General features: G+C 44.2%; 1 protein-coding gene across 2 annotated transcripts in view; it reads right to left on the bottom strand.

The window, feature by feature from the left end:
• Positions 1 to 18,504, bottom strand: part of znf438 (zinc finger protein 438) — a 59,377-nt gene extending 40,873 nt beyond the window's left edge. For both annotated transcript variants that reach the window (XM_086160411.1, XM_086160410.1), the window contains exon 1: positions 17,922 to 18,504. The gene's annotated coding sequence lies outside the window, so the exon portion shown is untranslated. The remainder of the gene's footprint in view (positions 1 to 17,921) is intronic.
• Positions 18,505 to 18,832: the final 328 nt, after the last annotated feature.

The following is an 18,832-nucleotide window of genomic DNA, read 5'->3' as shown; positions in this document are numbered from 1 at the left end:
AGTCTCCTGCCAGAACAAAGTCTCGCCATCACCAAGACTCCTGCCAGGCCTCCTCGGGGCACACATGGTAACTGGAGACTTGCGGCCCCAAGTTAACTTGGCAGGCGATCTGGGGGTAGCAGTGGGCCCTATAGATATAGTGTGCAGGCCCAACCAAGTGGAGTACGCCCTGGCACTTATCAACCTCTGCCCCACTACCTTGTGGGTGAGTCTGGGAGGACGGAAGGCTAAGGGAGCACACCCCGACAGAAAAGCATCATGCTGATGGCACATGATAGGCGGTACTCCTAACAACAGGAGCTCCAGCAGCCCCCTGCAACTGCGAGAGAGTGCCAGTTGTCTTGGACCCTCCTTGCCACTGGATTATACCCTCCTGCAGTGAAGAAGTGCCACCGGGACATGTGCACCCCCAGCGGCACTCCAAATAATCTCCCTGCGCAGGTATCCACCTCTGCTTCGGTGAGACCAGCGATCAGAAATGGTAGAAGTCTGGTGCCGATGGGGTGTCTGGTGATATGAACAGGTCTGAATGCACTGGAACCTCCTCGTCATAACCCTGCACGGCAGCGGCACAGGGCTAACTATGGTCGTTAGCAGCTGGGTTTGAGTGACAGCTGCTCCCGGCAGATCCCTGTACATCTATGCAGCCCCATTTAGAGGCCATACTTCTTACCCCTATTGGGGGGGGGCTAGAAAAGGTGGCCTAAAAATTGTCCACTCAGAACATCCTGGAGAGGGAACCACACCTATCGGGACATTCCACCCAGCAGTCGAAATAGAGAATAATCCCTCTTAACCTGAACATACGAACCCTCCTGTACACTGATGGAGTAAGAGACAGGCCACAGAGGACAACTGCACTCACACAGCAGATATTAACCAACACAATGTTGACATTGCAGCTTTAAGTGAAACCAAGTTCCTTGATGAAGGCTCCCTGAAGGAAGTGAGGCAGGGTTACACCTTCTTCTGGAAGGGAAACCCAACAGAAGGACAGCACCAGCATGGTGTAGGACTGGCACAAAAAAAAAAAAAAAAAAAAAAACACACTTTCTACCAAGACTCCCAGAAACACCAATTGGCATATGTGAAAGGCTTATGTTGCTAAGGATCCCCCTGGCCAAGAAGCAATATACCACCATTCTGAGTGTTTATGCTCTGACTCTTCCATCGACGGATGACACGAAAGACCACTTCTACCAAGCATTAGATGAGGCTCTCCGTGGCATACCCAAGAAATCTTCTTGTTGGGTTATTTCAATGCCAGAGTGGGAAAGGGCAACAAGGTGTGGAAGGGAGTCACTGGGAGTCACAGGATTGGTCAGGTCAATGCCAATGGCCTGCAGCTGTTAAGTCACTGTGCTGAGCCCAACTTATCCATCAAATTATCCTCTTCCAGCTCAAAAATAAACACATAACATCCTGGATGCACCCACACTCCAACATTGGCCCTTGTTAGACTACATCATTGCGAGACGTTCTGACATAAAACACATCTTGCTTTCCCATGCAATGAGAGGCGTAGAGTGCTGGACAGACCGTCGACCAAGCTCCATCTGAAAATATGCCCCGCCATCTGTCCCCAGAGGTTGGGGAAGAAAAGTCTTGACTGTGCCCGGCTTGCAACTCCTATAGATTGGGACAATTTTTGCTGTTCCCTGGCTGGACACCTGAGGAACATCAGGTCTTTTTTGCATATAGATGTTGATGCTAAATGGTCCTGTGTCAGCTTCAGGTTCAGGCTCTATGAGGCAGCAGCCTGATCCATTGGCCACCAGAGAAGAAAACACCAGGACTGGTTTAACAATAATACAGGTGAAATCACCACCCTGCTTGAGCAAAAGCAAGCAGCACACAGAGGTGTACTCAACAACCACACACCAGCTGCACTTTGGCAGAAGTGGCTGACATGTAGAAGAGTTAGGGGGTCTGCCCTGCAGAATGAGTGGTGGATATCAAAGGCTAATGAGATACAAGCATATTCCAATAACAACGATGTGCACAACTTTTTATGTTGCAGTTAAAAACATCTATGACCCAAGAAACTACACAGCAACTCTCTTGAAGGCTTCTGATGGTACAACCCACCTCTTAAGACCAGGAGCTCATCATCAACAGATGGGCAGAACACTTTGAAACTCTCCCTAGCCAGCCCACCACACAGACCCCCCAGCGTTGGATGAGTTACCCGACCACCCCGTTAGGTGTGCAGTAAGAGCGCTGAAGAACAAGGCCCTGGCTCTGATAACATCCCTGAAGAGATCTTCAACTATGGAGGCTACCTCTGCAATCGCACACTCTACCTCTTTAATACAGATGTCTGGCAGCAAGAAAACGTCCCTCAACAGTAGAGGGATGCAAACATCATCACCTTCTACAAAGGCAAAGGTGATAAGTCCATCTGCGGCAACAGCCGTGACATTTCACTACTTGCAGTTGCCAGCAAAGGCCTGGCCGAAGTCATGCTGCACAGACTGGTGGATAACATCTCGGAGCAGCTGTCGTCTGAATCAGTGTGGATTCAGAAGGAACATAAGCACTGTAGACATGGTCTTTACAGCAAGGCAACTGCAGAGAACAAAACCAGGGTCGTCTTCATGTCACTCATTAACCTATCAAAGACTTTCGACACTGTCAACAGGGAACTCTTATGGAGTATCCTCCTGAAATTCGGCTGCACGAGAAAACTTGTTACACTCCGTCAACAGTTCCACACAGCAATGATAGCACATGTCACTTGTGGAGGCCAGGAATCTGACCCTTTCAGGATCTGTGCTGGTGTGTGCCAGGGATGTATTGTCTTTTAAGTTATCTGTGACACTGCTGCTACGTGGGGAAAAAAAAAAATCAAGGTGGACAGTGGGATAACGGTGGACTTCAGACTCAACAGAAATCTTTTGATATTAGAAGGCTTCAGGCTGTCATGAAAGTAACCTCTAAGCATTTCATCGAGTTACAGTATGCAGATGACTGCACAGTTGTGGCCCACTCACCAGAAGCATTTCAAGCTGGACTCATAGCGGTACACTTTGGCAGACTGGGTCTCTCTGTAAATGTAGCAAAGACCGAGGTACTGCACCAGTGGCAGCTACTCCCGCGCCTCACCCAGATCTCAGACCAACCCCTTGCAATTACACAATCTTTTAAACAACTCGGCAGCTTCCTCTCCAGCGACTGCAGCATGGAAAGGGAAATTCAAAACCTGATCAATCAAGCATCATCTTCTTTTGGGCAATTCAGACATAGGGTCTTTCAGAACACTTCAACGCCCGCAATAAAGCATCGGTTTACCAGGCAACAGCACTCCTCTACACTTGTGAAACATGGACACTATACGCACGACACATAAGGATGCTCAAGGCCTTCCACATCAGATGCCTACAATGCATCCTGGGTACATCCTGGAGGGGTCACGTCCCCCACACGGAGACACTCCACAAGACCAACTACGTCAGTATTGAGGCCACAGTGGGCCAGCACCAGCTCCGCTGGAGGAGGCCGCCACCCAGCGCTCCACCTGGCAGAGGCTCTGCCAAAAAGGTGTGCACAGACTTGAGGAGGACTAAACTGATAGCCGGATGAAGAAACGCACAAGGAGACACTAAGCCAGCACTATATCTATAACCCCAGCCTGGGGATTCACCTGCTGACTGCGGCAGACAGTGTGGATCAAGGATTGGACTCTACAGCCACAGAAAGACTCATCGGGCACAATGGACCACCAAGAGTTTGTATGTGTGTGGGTGTGTGTGTGTGTGTGTCTGTTTGTGTGTCTTCTTCTGGTGCAGGCCCAGGGACAACTACTGGGAAAACAAATAGTTTTATGTCAATAATGTTGCAAAGGCCAACAACAGACAGGATGTTGACATAATGCCGATATGCAGTATCATTGTACTGACACGGTACCATTTCTAATTCTGCTCTTTGTGCCGGTTCCTATGAATTCTAATTCAGGAATGTGAACGTTTTCGATTCTATAACACTCACGAAATCCAGTGCTGACCCCTACAAGCTCAAATTACAAAATACTTCATTTTCTCTCAAAATCGTCAGTTCATTTAGTTGTTTTTATTTCCCCCCAAGAATGATGAAAGGATTAGAAAAATGCCATGAAAACTAGGTTTTCCAGCCGGCCTCTGGGAACTATATGAGGAAGGAAGCTTGGAGCTGCTTATCGGGCTGACCGGCAGCTTCTCATAGAGCCCAATCTGCTGGTTTCACCGTCCCCTCGCCCCCTGACCCAGACCATCATGTGCCCGCTGTTTAACCAGGGCAAAGCTTGGGACAGGAACCACACAGGAAACTGTACGTACACACACACACACACACACACACACACACACACACAAGACCCAATGGCAGTGAGTTAAGACAAGGTAGGGGATTCTTCTTTGGGCCCACATTGTGAACCTAAACTGGCTGTAAGACACTTAAGTGGAGGGTTTAATCTATCTTCACCGGGGATGACATCAGTTATGTTGCTGGTGAAAGATACTTCACATTTGTGACCAAGTAGCAGTAAAATACCCTAATACGTTATAAAAAGATAGCTACCCAGCGTACAATTTGTTTACGCCACTTAATGGGACGGGAGGAGAAGGCATCACAGTAATTTGTCTTGTCTATGGACAGCACCAACAGGCCCATTCATGCTGACATCTCTTTAACATGAGGTTAGTGGGTGTTTGGCCTCCCCCTTCAGTCTTTTGTGAGCTGCAGAGCATGGAAATGATTAGGCCTGGGAGGGCAATTAGGCTGAGCATCACCGGACTAAATATAGTCCAGGCCGGCCCGGATTTGTTCCCGGGTCATATCCATACTGCAGTCTCCAAACGTGCATGTTAGCTCAGTCTGGCTTTGCTTTATGACTGATGTCGAGGCCCCCGCTGACTCAGACAAGATAACATAACTCGGCTGTCGATCAGGTGTCTCAGGAGGGAAAAAAACGGAGTGGAAAAAAATAAAAAATAAACGCGAGCTCGTGTAACACTTTATGGCTGCGAACGCTGACTCAGAGCCGTGTTTACTCATTCGACCTCACCGCGCATGTTCTATACGTGCCAGCTTTCTCACAATTGAACCCCCCGTTCTATACGTCCGAGTTCCTTTCAGAAAACAGGCTCAAAACACAGTTGGGAAAAACACACTTTTCCCACAGCCTTACACCAACTGAACGGAATGCAAAGCAAGAATGGTTTCCAGTCTCACAGCTCCCCTGCCCCTCCAGTCCCCCGTATCTCCTGCCGCCTGTGAGGAAAAAAAAAAGAAAGGGGGGGAATTGTCGAGATTTTATCCTTAAAAACAGGAGGTTCGCCCACTCGTTCACCTGGGATAACTGTTGGACAGTGGAGGCAAACTTAGAAGGTTATAGGAGCCTGGGAATGTTTAACATCAAGAAAGCAATCAGAACACAGCCAGAGCTCTGGGAATTGGACAGGAAATACGGAGAGTAACCCCTTCCTGCCCGGGAGGAAAGAGGAGAGGAAGTGATTTCTGGTTATGTGATGAATTCTATTGTAACCTGAAAGTGAGCAGGCTGATATTTGTATGTAAACTTTTTTTTCCTACAAATGCACAATTTTTCTTATTTCCCTTTTTGTTTTGTTTTCAACCTAAAGCTCATAAATGCAGTGCGTGGGTATATAGTTTTAAATGCACGTACAGTGAAAAAAAAAAAAAAAACACTTCTGACACAACATGGGCAGCTTAAATTTCCCCATCAGTCAGAGAACACAGAGTGAGGTGAAACATAAATGGAAATGTTTCGGGCCACTATCCGGAGCTCAGCACAAATTGCACAAGACAGCACAGGAAGCAGAGTTTTGCTTTGTACTCTGAGCTGAAAACACTTATCACCTGCACGTTTCACCGTAAGATGTCCAATCCACATTCTCATGCCTCGTTTTTTCTTGGGACTTAAATTGATGAGACTTAGCAAAAGAAAAAACTAAAAAAAGCCAAAAAAAATATTAAGATGAATACATGAAAGGTAGGAATTTTTTGTAATTTTACTTGCTCCAGGAACTTTGAAACTGAAAAATCCAAAAAATATTTTGGTGTTAATGGTCAGGGAAATGACTAGTGGAGGGTTAGAGGATATGAATATAGTATATTATGCTCATAAAAAGGTGGAGTATCAGTGATGTTCTTGGTGTTACATATGTGGAGGAGGGTTTCTTTAGCCAGTTTAAGCGATGATCGTCCTGCTGGTGGCAGAACATTAACATTTCGCTCAAGGCAACAGTTTGGGAGACAGTGAAAGCATTTAAAAAGAAAAAAAAATATATATTATAACTTAACACCTACTGTAAAAAACGCCGGCGGACATGATCCGAGCCATAAATCCCATCCACTGTGGGTCAACTACGAAAAATTCTCTGTGAGCCAGAACAGCACAAAAGTGACCACAGATATCCTTGTGGCGTGTAGCAGTAGAATATAAACTGAAAGTGTCCATCCATAATAAAAAAAAACAGGGTATTTTGGCAGCGCTCCGATGATAGAATGTGCTCGGCAACCCTCGGCGTATGAAATGTTTGTTAATCTATCATTTGCCACAAGAGGAATGAGATAACAGTATGGTGAGGCTTATATTCGTTACGGCTGCGGCGATCGAAGCATGTCCTTGAGCTGACATTATTTATTGAAATAAATGCGCTCAAGCTGGAATATTTATAGCAGCACCAGCCATAACGCACCGTAACATTGGCCCACTCTTTTCAACGGATGTCTCTTATGTGACACGAAGTGGGGATGATAGAGAGGGAAGTCTGAACGCTTTAATTTACCCCAGTTTCATGAATGACAGGGATTTCCTTTTGATGGCATTTTTGAATGTACAGACAATTTAGGGGTTCTTCTTCGATTTCGATATTAATTACTTGGGTTAATTAGCCAGGATTCCTGGGGCGAAGCCTCACTGCAGCCTAAGTCCCTCCGCGTTGCAGAGAGGGGCACCCCGGAATATCTACCACCCTCCTTTCCATTTAAAAAAAAAAAAAAGATCCGTCTTGTACTCATGACGCTGAATTTTGCGAGTCCGCCTTGAATGAAGGTGGGCACACGCTCCCTCCTCTCGGATGTCAGCAAAGCCGGCTCCACGGCCTTTCCACAGCCGGAGCAGATTCTTCTTCTCCCCCGGCACCCCCCACCCCCTACCGTAGACTTATATCACACGGGTGTATTCCGTAGATTTATGTTTATCGTTTTCCAATGACAGAGAGACATGTGGCGTGGTGCCCACCGCTCATTGTGTGATAAATATGGCTCCCTCTCGCTCCGGCCTCCTCAACTTTAGCGGATCAATGGAGCTTTTTAGCAAATCGCAAAAGGAAGGCTGCTTTTGGGAGGAACAAAAGGAGTTCTGTTGTCAGTTCTTCTGACAATCCCGGGTTCTAGTTAAAGCTGCTGCGCTGCCCGCTTCTCGGGACATCACAGCTCGCCATAGAAAGTGGAGGAGCCTCGTCTTTTCCCTCATTCCGGATTACGGCTGTGTTCAGCTGTCAGTATCATCGCCAGGCAGAACAAAACTTGAGTTAAGTAGACGTACTGACACGCAGGCCGCCTTGTGAGAATAGTAGGCCCGGCGAGAGGAAAAGGTAAGGTCCAGCTGAGGCAGCTGCTTGCCATTACTCCACCCCCCCCCCCCTCACCCCCCTCACCCCTCCTCCTCTGGCAGGAAATGAGCAATCATTTAGTACTGACAGGTACATGCTGAACCGCTGCTATCTCTGCTCTGAAACCAACCAAATAATGGATTACAGCAGTTTAGCATTAACCTTAAGCCTCTCGAGTAACTCTGCCAAGGTTAGTCGGTTTTCATACCGCTCAGAATGTAAGCGTATATTTTCCCCGACGAGCAAAAAAAAAAAAAAATGTTTAAATAAATCACCGAGTTATACCTCAGCTTTAAATCAGCATTCACTCGCATCAACATGGACAGTAAGAACTACGTCTATGAGTATGACTCTTCCTCCAAGTCTTAATACACAACAAAAAACAGCGGAGGAGGACTCCTCGTACGTGCGAGGTGTTTTCTACATGTGAAAAAAGGAATCTGTCACATGTCTCCAGTGAGCTATTGGGGGGGCAGGCGTGTCCAACTGGGTCTGGAGTGTTGCTGCAGATCTCTGTGGGTCCATTTAGAGAGCTGGTTTTGGTTGCCTGCGGCTTAAAAAACTGGTGTTAGATGAAGCAGCAAAGCGAAAGCAAAGTAATGTAACGATACATTACTTGTGGATAATGTTTTCGGGGGTTGTCAACAGCTAGAAATCTGGAGCAACTGAAAACAATTTGTCATAAAAAATTTCCAACTTGGATGAAATTTTGTAATTTTTGCTGTAGTTCAAACTTCTTAGATAATATTTGCAATACTGTATAAAAAGTTGTGGTATACTTTATTTCCTGTTTCTTCCTTTTTAAGCTGGGATTCATTTTGGACATCGAATATTTCTAGTACAAAATATATGAAAAATTGTACATCTTGGCGCAGACTTTTTCTAATCATAGTAGATTGGTCCTACACCTTCCACAGAAGTTCAATAAAAGTCACATGACAAAATTTTGAGACATCTGAACATTATTTCATTTGAAGCATTGATTAATACTGATTAAACGTGAGGCCTTACTTGAGCAACTCCCCTATAAGCAAAACAAAAAAAATGTATTCGGCAACCTGATCAGGCCTATAACTTTCCTAAAATCCAACGCATATTGTTCTTTAGATAAAATCAAATCAGATGTAACTTTAGGGATGCAACTGAGTGTGTGAAGGCACCACTGAGGCGAAATCCAATTCCTGAAAGTGCGCACACACACACGCAAACATGAGTAAACAAGCAGTCAGCTCGGTTGTTTTGTCTGTGACAGCCCTGCGAGGCCCCCGAGGCTCCAGAGCCCTTTCTGCCTCTACAAACATCTCTGTTCTGCAGCCACAGATGTCTCATTATTGTAAAACAAGCAAAGAGATGAGTGACATACAAGCCACTGGCCCACAACGCTACCTCCCTTTCAATTAGACAGGATTAGCCTAGCCTGAGCAGGCCTTGCTGTAGAGCGATACGCTACGCTGCGCGGCGCGACACGGGAAAGCCATATGCCAAGTTTGTGTAAATGACAGCAGAACCCACTGAAAGGTGACAGTAGCGAGGAGGATAGTTGCGGTTCCAGAGGTGCGCGAAAAGAGCAGAGCCCTATCAGACAGTGCGACACAGGTCTGCCTCCGCTTCTAGATTAAAACCTGCGGCGATCCATGGATCCCGAGCAGATGTGGCAGCTTGACTCAGCGGGTGTTCATCGGGGTTGATGAAGTTAAGCCTGGCGAGATGTCGGCGTTGTCAGAATTGGACTATAATGGGTGCTTGGCAAAGACGGCAGGAGGAGGACCTCATCCCTTTTAACAGAGCCTGAAATCATGTGCCCGAAACCCAAATAGTTTATTGCTTAGCTGCAGGGATTGATAAACTAATATGAGCAATGACGATGGCAATTCAGTAAAAGTTCAGAGACATTTAAAACCAAAAAAAGAAAAATTACACCTCTTAGTTGACTTTCTTCAGTGCAGCTCTATGTGATCTTAACTACGTAATTTGATTCTTACACCCCTGTTCCACCTTCTCAGAAACAACTGCATCTTCAGGAGAAAAAGAAAAAGGAAGACACTGTTTCTTCTCTTCCCTCAGATAACGGATATTCGTTCACCAAGGTTCGATGGACAACAGCTGGGGAAACTTGGACTAATACTTTAAAAAAAACCTTGGGGCGAAACAAACTGGATGAGTCCCAGCTTCTCCTTTTTAGGGAGCAGTGGGTTAACAATGGGTTAACAAAGCCCCTCATAGCACTGCCTACATTACTCACTTATATGAGAGTAGGGTGGTGCGGGATTGCACTTGTCGAGGGAAACGTTATTACATAACTATACAATTGCGAGGGCCACAAATCTCTCTGCTTGTAGGAGCTGCAAAACAACAGCGCAACTGATCTCGGGCAGATTTCGAGCGTAATCTCCTTGTTCTGCGAAGAGACACAAATGCTCCGCCGTCCCACTTGAAATTGAAAACGCAGGTCGAAAACTCTAGATAATCTAGTTGCCTGCCGCCGCAGAATTTTCCAGGGAGGCCGTGCCATAGCTGGAGCGGCTCCACTGACCAGGGGCGTCTGTGGTCGAACTACTCCGCAGGTCCAGAGAGGCAGGCAGGCAGGCTCCGCCGTGCCTGACATGGAGCGCCCTTTTGCAAAGGAGGGGAGGGAGGGGGAAGACTGAGTAATGGCAGGGTAATGTGATCCGGGGCTGGGAGGGAGTGGGAGCAGCCCTGACGCCTAAATCATAGCTGTGGGATGGAGAGAGGGAGGGAGGGAGGGAGGGAGGGAGGGAGACACACAAATGTGTTTGCAAGACAGATACACAGCCAGATGAGAGGCTGTGAAGACAGTGGGTGGGACAATAAGAGATTTGCGGGGGGGGGGGGGGGGGGGGGGGGGGGAAGGTGAAAGGAGGGGGCAGTATATTTGGGAAGCGGCCAAATGACAGAGGGATGAAAATGAACACCGCTCTACTGCCTTTTATGCACGTGCCACGCCCTCCGCTGGGGTGGGAGGGGCCTCGGAGGAACGACAAGGCGTAGGCTTGAGTTTTATATCCAAGGGAACTGTCTGAGACAGAACAAACACGCACAGGTACGAGCTGACTTACGGTTTTCCTGAAGTCTTGGGCGCATTGAGAAATTCATGCAGGTAGATGTAAATAAACGTATCCCTCTGTGTGTAGGAAAACAAAAAGAAAAAATGGCCTATCACGAATTACTTCACATCAATATGCATCACTGTTTTTATATATGGTTTGAATGAAAACAGAGATGTAAAAGCAGTTAAAGACAACTAAAAAGAAAAGCTTTCCCTATTTAGCCAAAAAGTTATAAGGAACCGATGCCAAAAAAGCTGTGATGAAAAGGTGTTTTTTTTTCTCTTCCATCACTGCTGTGCCCACACGGTCTTTTGTATGTCCTTTAAGTGTATGATTAACCTACCATCGCTTTTATTTTTGAGCTGTTATGCCACAGGGAGCTCCCACTTGGAAATCTGACGAGTAAACAAAACCCCATGGACAAGGGTCGAACCAGCAGAAACACCTTGTCCTGAATTTGCTCAGGAAAAAAGTCCTGACGCTGGATTACTCCACCGTTGATGAGAATTTACTTTAACCTAGTTATGGCTGCAGGGAGGGGGGGAAAGACTAAACTCCTTACCTATCGAATTGATTTAAACTCAGACTGAGTCATACAGAGCTCTCACACACAACCCTGGTGAGTGCTTGGAGAACCTGGCCTGGGCTGAAACACAAGCACGCAGAGATCACCGTTTTATTTACAGTGACCGTTCCCGCAAAGTTCCACAATCACAGCAGTTGCTTCGGTCAAGACATTTTTGGCGTCTTCCTTGGGCGTCTCTTGTATTTCACCCGAGTCACATAATAAACTCATCAACACGCACACTCTTGTATGAAATCCACTTGAGAAACAGCTGCTGTTGCACATGGGCTCGAGCGGCGATAATGCAGCATTCGCAGCGAAGGGAACTGGTTGGTAAAACAATTCAATATCTGACTTACTCCAACAATTCTGTACCCACGAGCAGCCCGTCTGGGTTGCATGTGGATGTTTCAGGGTAATGGTGCATATATGAAAACAGACACATGCCCACACGTAACGGACACACGCACACACACACACCCTGAAACAAGGTTTGTATGCTATATAATTACCCCAGTACTCCACTCAACAAGATAACGCCTTATCTCAAGTTGAGTGTCATTTAATCTCTGACATTTTCCACTAAAAGAGGAGGCACAAATGAACAAAACTTGAGCGCAGCACTGTTACTTACTGCAGTGGGACATTGGCTGTCTTGGGCTTTGCTGACTTTTGGTGGTGGACTGATGTTTCCACACAATGACAAACTTTATCATCTGAGTACAAACGGTCTTTTACAAGAACATCCTGCCCCACTGACGCAGCCATACACAATCAGATCCTTGAAAGCCTTATCAGCTGCTGGATGCTGAGCTAGTGCCCTGGAACCTTTGGGGCTTGAGGGAGAATGAGGGGACAGCGCCTTCCCCTAATCAGAACATTTATCCTGCCTGTTTGGGGGGGGGGAGCTTCTACTGATCTCCCATTTAAAAAATTCTCTGAATTACCTTGTATTTCAGAACAAGAACAATACAACACAACTGTAGGCTCTGTTGCAAATCCATTTTGCCTCTTGCACCAACATGTCCATTGAAGTCTGCACCAATTGTCCCTCTCCTCCAACTCATATCCCGCCTGCAGGGCATAGCCAATAACAACATTGAGCATCACACCTTAAATTTCCAGTTTCAGACTGATAAATCTATCTGACATTCTTTTCACCTCCAGAACATTCCTGACAAAGTTCTCCTGGTCTCCTAGACACTCAATATATCTACCTTCATCTCTGCATCATGTTGACCAACTCTCTACCATTTCCAGTCATAGTCCTGATATTTATCCCCAGACTCTTACCTTCTCTGCTTACAAACAAGCCTTCCTACTCTCCTTCTTCAACACAGTAGCCAAATTTCCACAGGTACCTTGTAGGTCATTGGTACCAATGGGGGTCATTGTTAACTCGGGCCTCTACCAATCCGGTATGAGATTATTAGGTTTGCATGTTTGGTTTTGGCAAAAGTTTTAAGCTGGATGTGCCCTTCCTGACGCATCTCTCTGCATTTAGCCGGGCTTGGGACCAGCTCAGGGAGACACTGGCCTGTGTCGCCCTGAGGCTGCATTCGACTCCCTACAGCCTACAAATCCTGTAAAAGTCCCTCATTAAGCCTCAGATGTCATTTTCATTCACTTTCCTTGGAAACGAGAGGCTTGCAAGACCAACAACTTAGCAGAGAAATAAATGTTTGCCAGACTATTACTAAGCCACATCCTCCCTTTTCCATCCACAATGTGGTCGCCATACATTATTTAGACGAGAGATGCACTTTCCTTGTTCCTCAACTCTCCACTCATGACATCTTTGAGCAGCACTTAACCAACAGGACACATATCAGCACTCCCCTTCAGGTACAAGAAGTGGAAAAAAAAAAAGAACATTTTTAAGTAGCCAACTTCAACAGATTTAATCAATCAGTGTGATGGATTTGCTAATTTGGTAACAGAGCACAAGAGGATATAGCGTGTGAATTAATGTCTGAACGAGGCCGTGGAATCACATTTTTTAGAAGAAAGTCCACTTTGGTTTAATTTAATTGATTTTGTCGTGCCTATGAAGCGCTCACTACATGGAGATGTTATGATCCCAGGACAAGATGTAAAGCTAAATGAAATGTGAAGAAAAGAAGAAAAAAAAAAAAAAACAGTTGGCCTCTCCCAGCACGGCTGATCAAACCCTAGCTTTTAAAAATGTCGACAGGATTTTTGGAACACTTTATTACTAACTAGTACTTAAACTGATACTTCAAAGTCTGGTTTTGAGTGGCGCCTGAGATGAAAATTTGCTGTGTGTGTGTTTTGGTAACATGATCTTGGTTATGATTTAGCGGAAACGTTAGACAAGCATCTAAGTTTCCTCTGCCTGCTTCCACCCTCCTCATTTAGCCACATGTGAAACCACAGTGGAACTGCCTGCAAGCCAAAGTAAACGTTCCAGTTTGTGGCATGGCATGTTTGGTTCACACGAGATGCCAGGTTTTTGCGTGCCAGCCCCTTACTCATTTTCGAGGGATCAATAATTCTTGAGTTCGTTGTGTGCGAGCAAGCCTTGATTGGTGGAGACCTTTGCCCGACGGAGTTGCAAGATAAAGGAAGCTGTCACAGTCAGACTGACTCATCTGCGGGGCAGAGAGCTGCTCTGAGTCTGCAGAAACTCTTCGCAAATATGCGTCAACTAAACTATTTTCCATGTAAGCAGGAAGCTGCTCTGAAACAAAACTATAGGGGCAGACAGTCTTCCGAGCACACAAACTTATCTCCCTTGTCGCGTAAGCTGGCCAATGGCCAGAGGCACTGGTCCCCGGTTTCTCAACTGAGATCATCATTGATAACACAATAAAATAAGGCAGGATATACAAGGTAGGTCTGATTAACTGGAAAGAAAGAAAAAATTTAGATATCGCTACTTTTTGATGATTATAATTAGACTATAAACCATTAAAATAATAAAAAACAGACCCTTATATGAAAAAGATGAATATGTCTAAACCAGTGACAAAGAATGCTTTATATAAATAGACGTAATGGTTGATCTACTTCAATGTTATTAGCACTTTAAAGTACATCAAGAGTCCTCCCCATTCCATAAGACCTGTCATTTTTGTTTCTAGTTTCTAGATGATACTTCAGGCCAGAGAGAGATGTTCATACTGACGGTCCACTGCTCGAGGTTTACAGTAAATTTTCCAAAAATCATCAATGATGGACAGAAAAAAAAACAGATAAACTTCTACTGAAGGCAGTAATAAACCTTTGTTCAGACAAGGTTGATGGAAACAAGTGTAGAATTTTTCTGATCATTTTGTGCCTTTACTTCTCAATTCCCACCAACAGCACTCCATTCAACGGCAAAAGCTGACATCGCTTTGGTACCCAAGTCTACTGTTGCACCAAAGAGTGGGAGGAATGACACAGTTTTCAGCTGATGTTCAATAAAGAGGTCAAGTAAACTACAAACAAAAAACACATTTAAAAAGTGCATGGGATACCATCTTTCAAACAGTCAATTCAATTGATTCCAGTCGTCAATTTGGGAGATTTAGAGGTACAACATCACATTTCGGTATCATTTCAGAAACACTGGAACCTTGGAGGGGAAAAAACCCAGAAGCCATGCCAAGTTAAGGCGCTACGCAACACTTGTGATTCCAAAACTAGATTTCTGAGGTTCACAATAACCTATTTCTCACTGGCAAGGTGTTTGGAGAAAACTGCCAATTTTTCAGAATGGTGCCGACTGACCGAATTCAGCTCAACAAGAACTAAAAAAAAAAAAAACATGTTAAAAACTCGAGCTGGTATTCACAATAATAAGTTGTTTATAATGCATGTGTATAACAATTAAAATCACTTATTCCTTATCAAGGTTTGACAACCCATTTTGTTTGATTGTATAATGAGGACACAAAAGTACCTTGATGAAAATGTAAACAGTGACTCGTATGTTTAACTGCTGGTAGAGAGACAGTGGCTGATAAGATCATGGAAAGCCCGGATGAGTCAGCTGAGTGACAGATGTTTGTTTGAGAAATGCAACTAAGTTTTAAAAAAAGGTGTTGCTGATTTTGTACAGTCTTACCTGCTTTTCACCAACAGGTTGAGATTTACTGAAACAGCATTTTTCTAAAAAAAAATAATTAAAGCGAGCAAAATAATTTAGCTTGTTCTACTGAGGTTGGCTGAAGTCAGCATCTCAAACCATAATGTAACCAATGTGGTTTTAGCAACAGCAAAGTAGGAATTTCACTGTAGAGGGAAACTCTTTTCTACACTGTACATGTGACAATAGACGCTTTGAATCTTGAATCTTAACGTATGTAACAAAAATAAGAAAACCACAATACTGCAGTCTGATGACAATCTTAGGCAGCAGAGAGAAAAGCTCAGCTTCAAAGTAAATTAAATACAGGAAATAAATATTCAGTCACCTTTCTCTGTAAAACACATGGTGCTTGCTGGCCTTTACAGCCTTTTTTTTCCAATTTGACAAAACACTGGGCTGCTGGTGACGGTGAACATTATAAATTGCTGTATCTGGAAAAGAAAACCAAGAACACTCTCTGGAACTTGTACCACAGCGAAAGCTGTTTCCAGTTCCAGGGTGATGGCTTTGAGCAGAGGGGAATTTTCTCTCTGCAGCCTCTCGACAATCCATCCACAGGTCATAGACAGCTGATCATGTTCCTCTTTTTTTTTAACTCTTGGGAGGTGTTTGACTGATTATCAGAGTGAGAATTTAGAACAAACACCTCGAGGTTTACGAAATGATTTCTTTCAGCGCCGAGGTCGCCCCGAAAAACACATTCACAACTTTGCCCTTGTCAAATATGCTGAATGTAATCATCAACAAGCCCTAAATGCCGACAATGTTCTCACAAGGAATACTTCGGAGGTGCGGTTCTGAAGTAGAATCTGAGCCCATTTGTGAAAGGGATGGAAGAGAAATTAAAGAAATTGATCTCATAGCTGATACATTGCAGTTATATATCTTTATTTTGATGCCCGGATGAGTCAGAGAGGGCATTTAAGTAAAAATTACTGAACACTCTCAATTTTACCCTCAATTTTCCCACTTTTGTTATCTTCCATACTCATACTAGAAAAACAAAACAAAGAACAGGCAATATATTTAATATAAGGAACAGTTGAATTAATAACCCGTTGTTTGATATGTATGCCATATTGAATTAAGAATATTTGTTTTAATATGCAAATGCAATGATTTCATCACCTTGGCAGGCGTCAACATGTTTCACAGTCAACAAAACTTAATTCCCAAGAAATGTAAAAGTATGTTGTCAGATATAAGGATTGACGGTGCACAAAATATTCTGCTGAAAAACTAAGCAACTATAGCACAACTGGTTCAGTCAGTCAACATGATGCATTAAAACAAACAAACAAATAGACACCAGCAAAGAAAACACACACATTGCTGCACCCACAGCAGAGACAGCTAAATGTCACAGGCTTCAAAACAGATATTGCCACCATAATTTGCTCCTTGAGAGACTCCCAAAACAGAGATTCTGTTTGTGGAAAAAGAAAATTCTTATAGACCTGCCTGAGAGGAGAAAACGTACCACGGTAAATAGATTGACCAATGTGTAAGTAGTTCACTACTAATATTTCTTTAGCCTTCTTTGTGTTTATTTCATACATGAGTTTATTCATCAAGTTCTTACCACAGGCCCCATCATTAGTATTATTAGTATAGACAACACCATCCATTAGAGGGTAAGTGAAGGGAAGTTTAAAACACACCAATACTTAAAAGCTTTTGCTGAAACTACGTTTTGTTAACTATAAACCTTACAACCACGTAAAGGAAATTGGGAAATCTGTGTAATCCGGAGTTAATGTAACTGAAAAAGGAAGGAACTGCAGGAGCCAAGATGTCGTTTTCCTCCAAAGTGCTAAGGGTACTTAAATGAAGAACTGAAACAACAGAGATCTGAGTTTGTATTCTTTTTCTTTCCCCTGTACCTCTGTGAAATATAAGCATCTCCAGTCTAACTTTGTTGACAAACACATCTCTGTTATTGATCTAATCAGTGCAACAGTGTGTCTGCATTATAGTCCAATAAACTGACAAAAGCATTATGCATTCAGAGCAACAACACCAGAAAACTTTTTTTTTTTTAAAACCATCTGAAAAAAGCAATAATAGGCATACATCCACTAAACTTTGAGACTCTGCTGTGCAGCCTGTTCTCAGTGATGCAGATCCAGCACTACTGACATTAAAAAGGCGTGTGTGTCCTGAAGGCTAGTTGAGTGTGTGCTTGCACATCTCAGGTTGTGTGTGTTCACACAGGTTTCAGCGGGGAATCCTAGCCTGGTGACGTATGCGTGTGCTCGCTGCAGCTGCAGGGTTAGCTAACAGGCCTGCTCTGCATTAGCTCCAAACACACGGCGTGACATTCGGATACATTCCACGCACCCGGTGTCTGATGCATGTGCACGCTCGCATCGGTTGTTTACTTTTGCGAAGACGATTTAGAAACTTTGCTGATGTTGATCGTGTTGTAAACCTAAACAATATGCAATTTCCTCCGTGCAGCATGTACCCAGCTACCGTGATAACATTGCAAACGGGCCGTGTTTGGCTTCGGGTTTCTCCGCCGAGCAGCACCGGGGTTCCGTGAAAGTGTAGGATTAACTTGAAATGTGTCTCACCTGGGTCCCCAGCAAGGTGGAGGGAGCGCCTCTACACTACAGACTGGCTCATTTTTTGGTGAATACCTGGCAAAGGCGTCGATTCTCAGAGCAGTTTCTCTTCAGCCATTTTGAGCCAAACCGTCAATATAACCATCGGTGGGGGGGGAGCGAATACACAAGTATTTTCAAGTCGCCTTTTCACGCTTAAACCACTAAATGTACATTTCATTCAGTAAGGAAAGTAAGATTTATTTTTATTCGGTCCGCGTTTTGAGTTTTTTATGGACCAGAATGTAAAACTCCACCGTCAGAAATCTCCCAATACACCCGTTTATGGAGAAATGGTCCGTCCCACTAAATACTGGGAGCCACTTTGCTGTGTAACCTGTGATAGTGATGTTGATACTTGCACAGCAGAGAGGAGCGTTAGAGTGGGACTAGCCTAAGCTAATGTTTCGTTTTTTCACAATATTTGCCCTGTGATTATTTATACACTAAGTCTAATAGTATTGCTCTTATTTATATGTGATTATACTTGGCATTCTGTGTTTTGAGTTGTTATTTTTGTTTTTGTCATGCATTGTCACAATCATGTGTGTGTTATTTTTTTCTGTTATCATGACCTTTTCTGTCCGCTGTTCTGCTTTCCAATAATTGATTTGGTGTACCTTAATCGTCACTTTTGCAGTTTTTCATACTTTTTATTTTATGTTGCAAAGTGTTTTAGTGTATCAGGAGGCAATTGTGCTTTATGTAATGCTGTCTTTAAACATCTGAGATGTCCTGTTGAGTTATTAATGTGACTTAATAACAGGTAGAACAGCTATAATGGGTCAAAAGAAATAAACAAGAATGCAGGTGTTCATGATAAGAAATAACTCCAGATGCAATGGATAAGAGTAGAATTTTCCTACAATTTAGTTGACTGA

This window comes from Fistularia commersonii, chromosome 15 (genome assembly GCF_037954325.1).
Source record: "Fistularia commersonii isolate RoL2024-O1a breed Wild chromosome 15, RoL_Fcom_v1.0, whole genome shotgun sequence".
Lineage (NCBI taxonomy): Eukaryota > Metazoa > Chordata > Actinopteri > Syngnathiformes > Fistulariidae > Fistularia > Fistularia commersonii.
The sequence above is the reverse complement of the archived record's forward strand: the minus strand, read 5'-3'. Positions and strand labels throughout refer to the sequence as shown.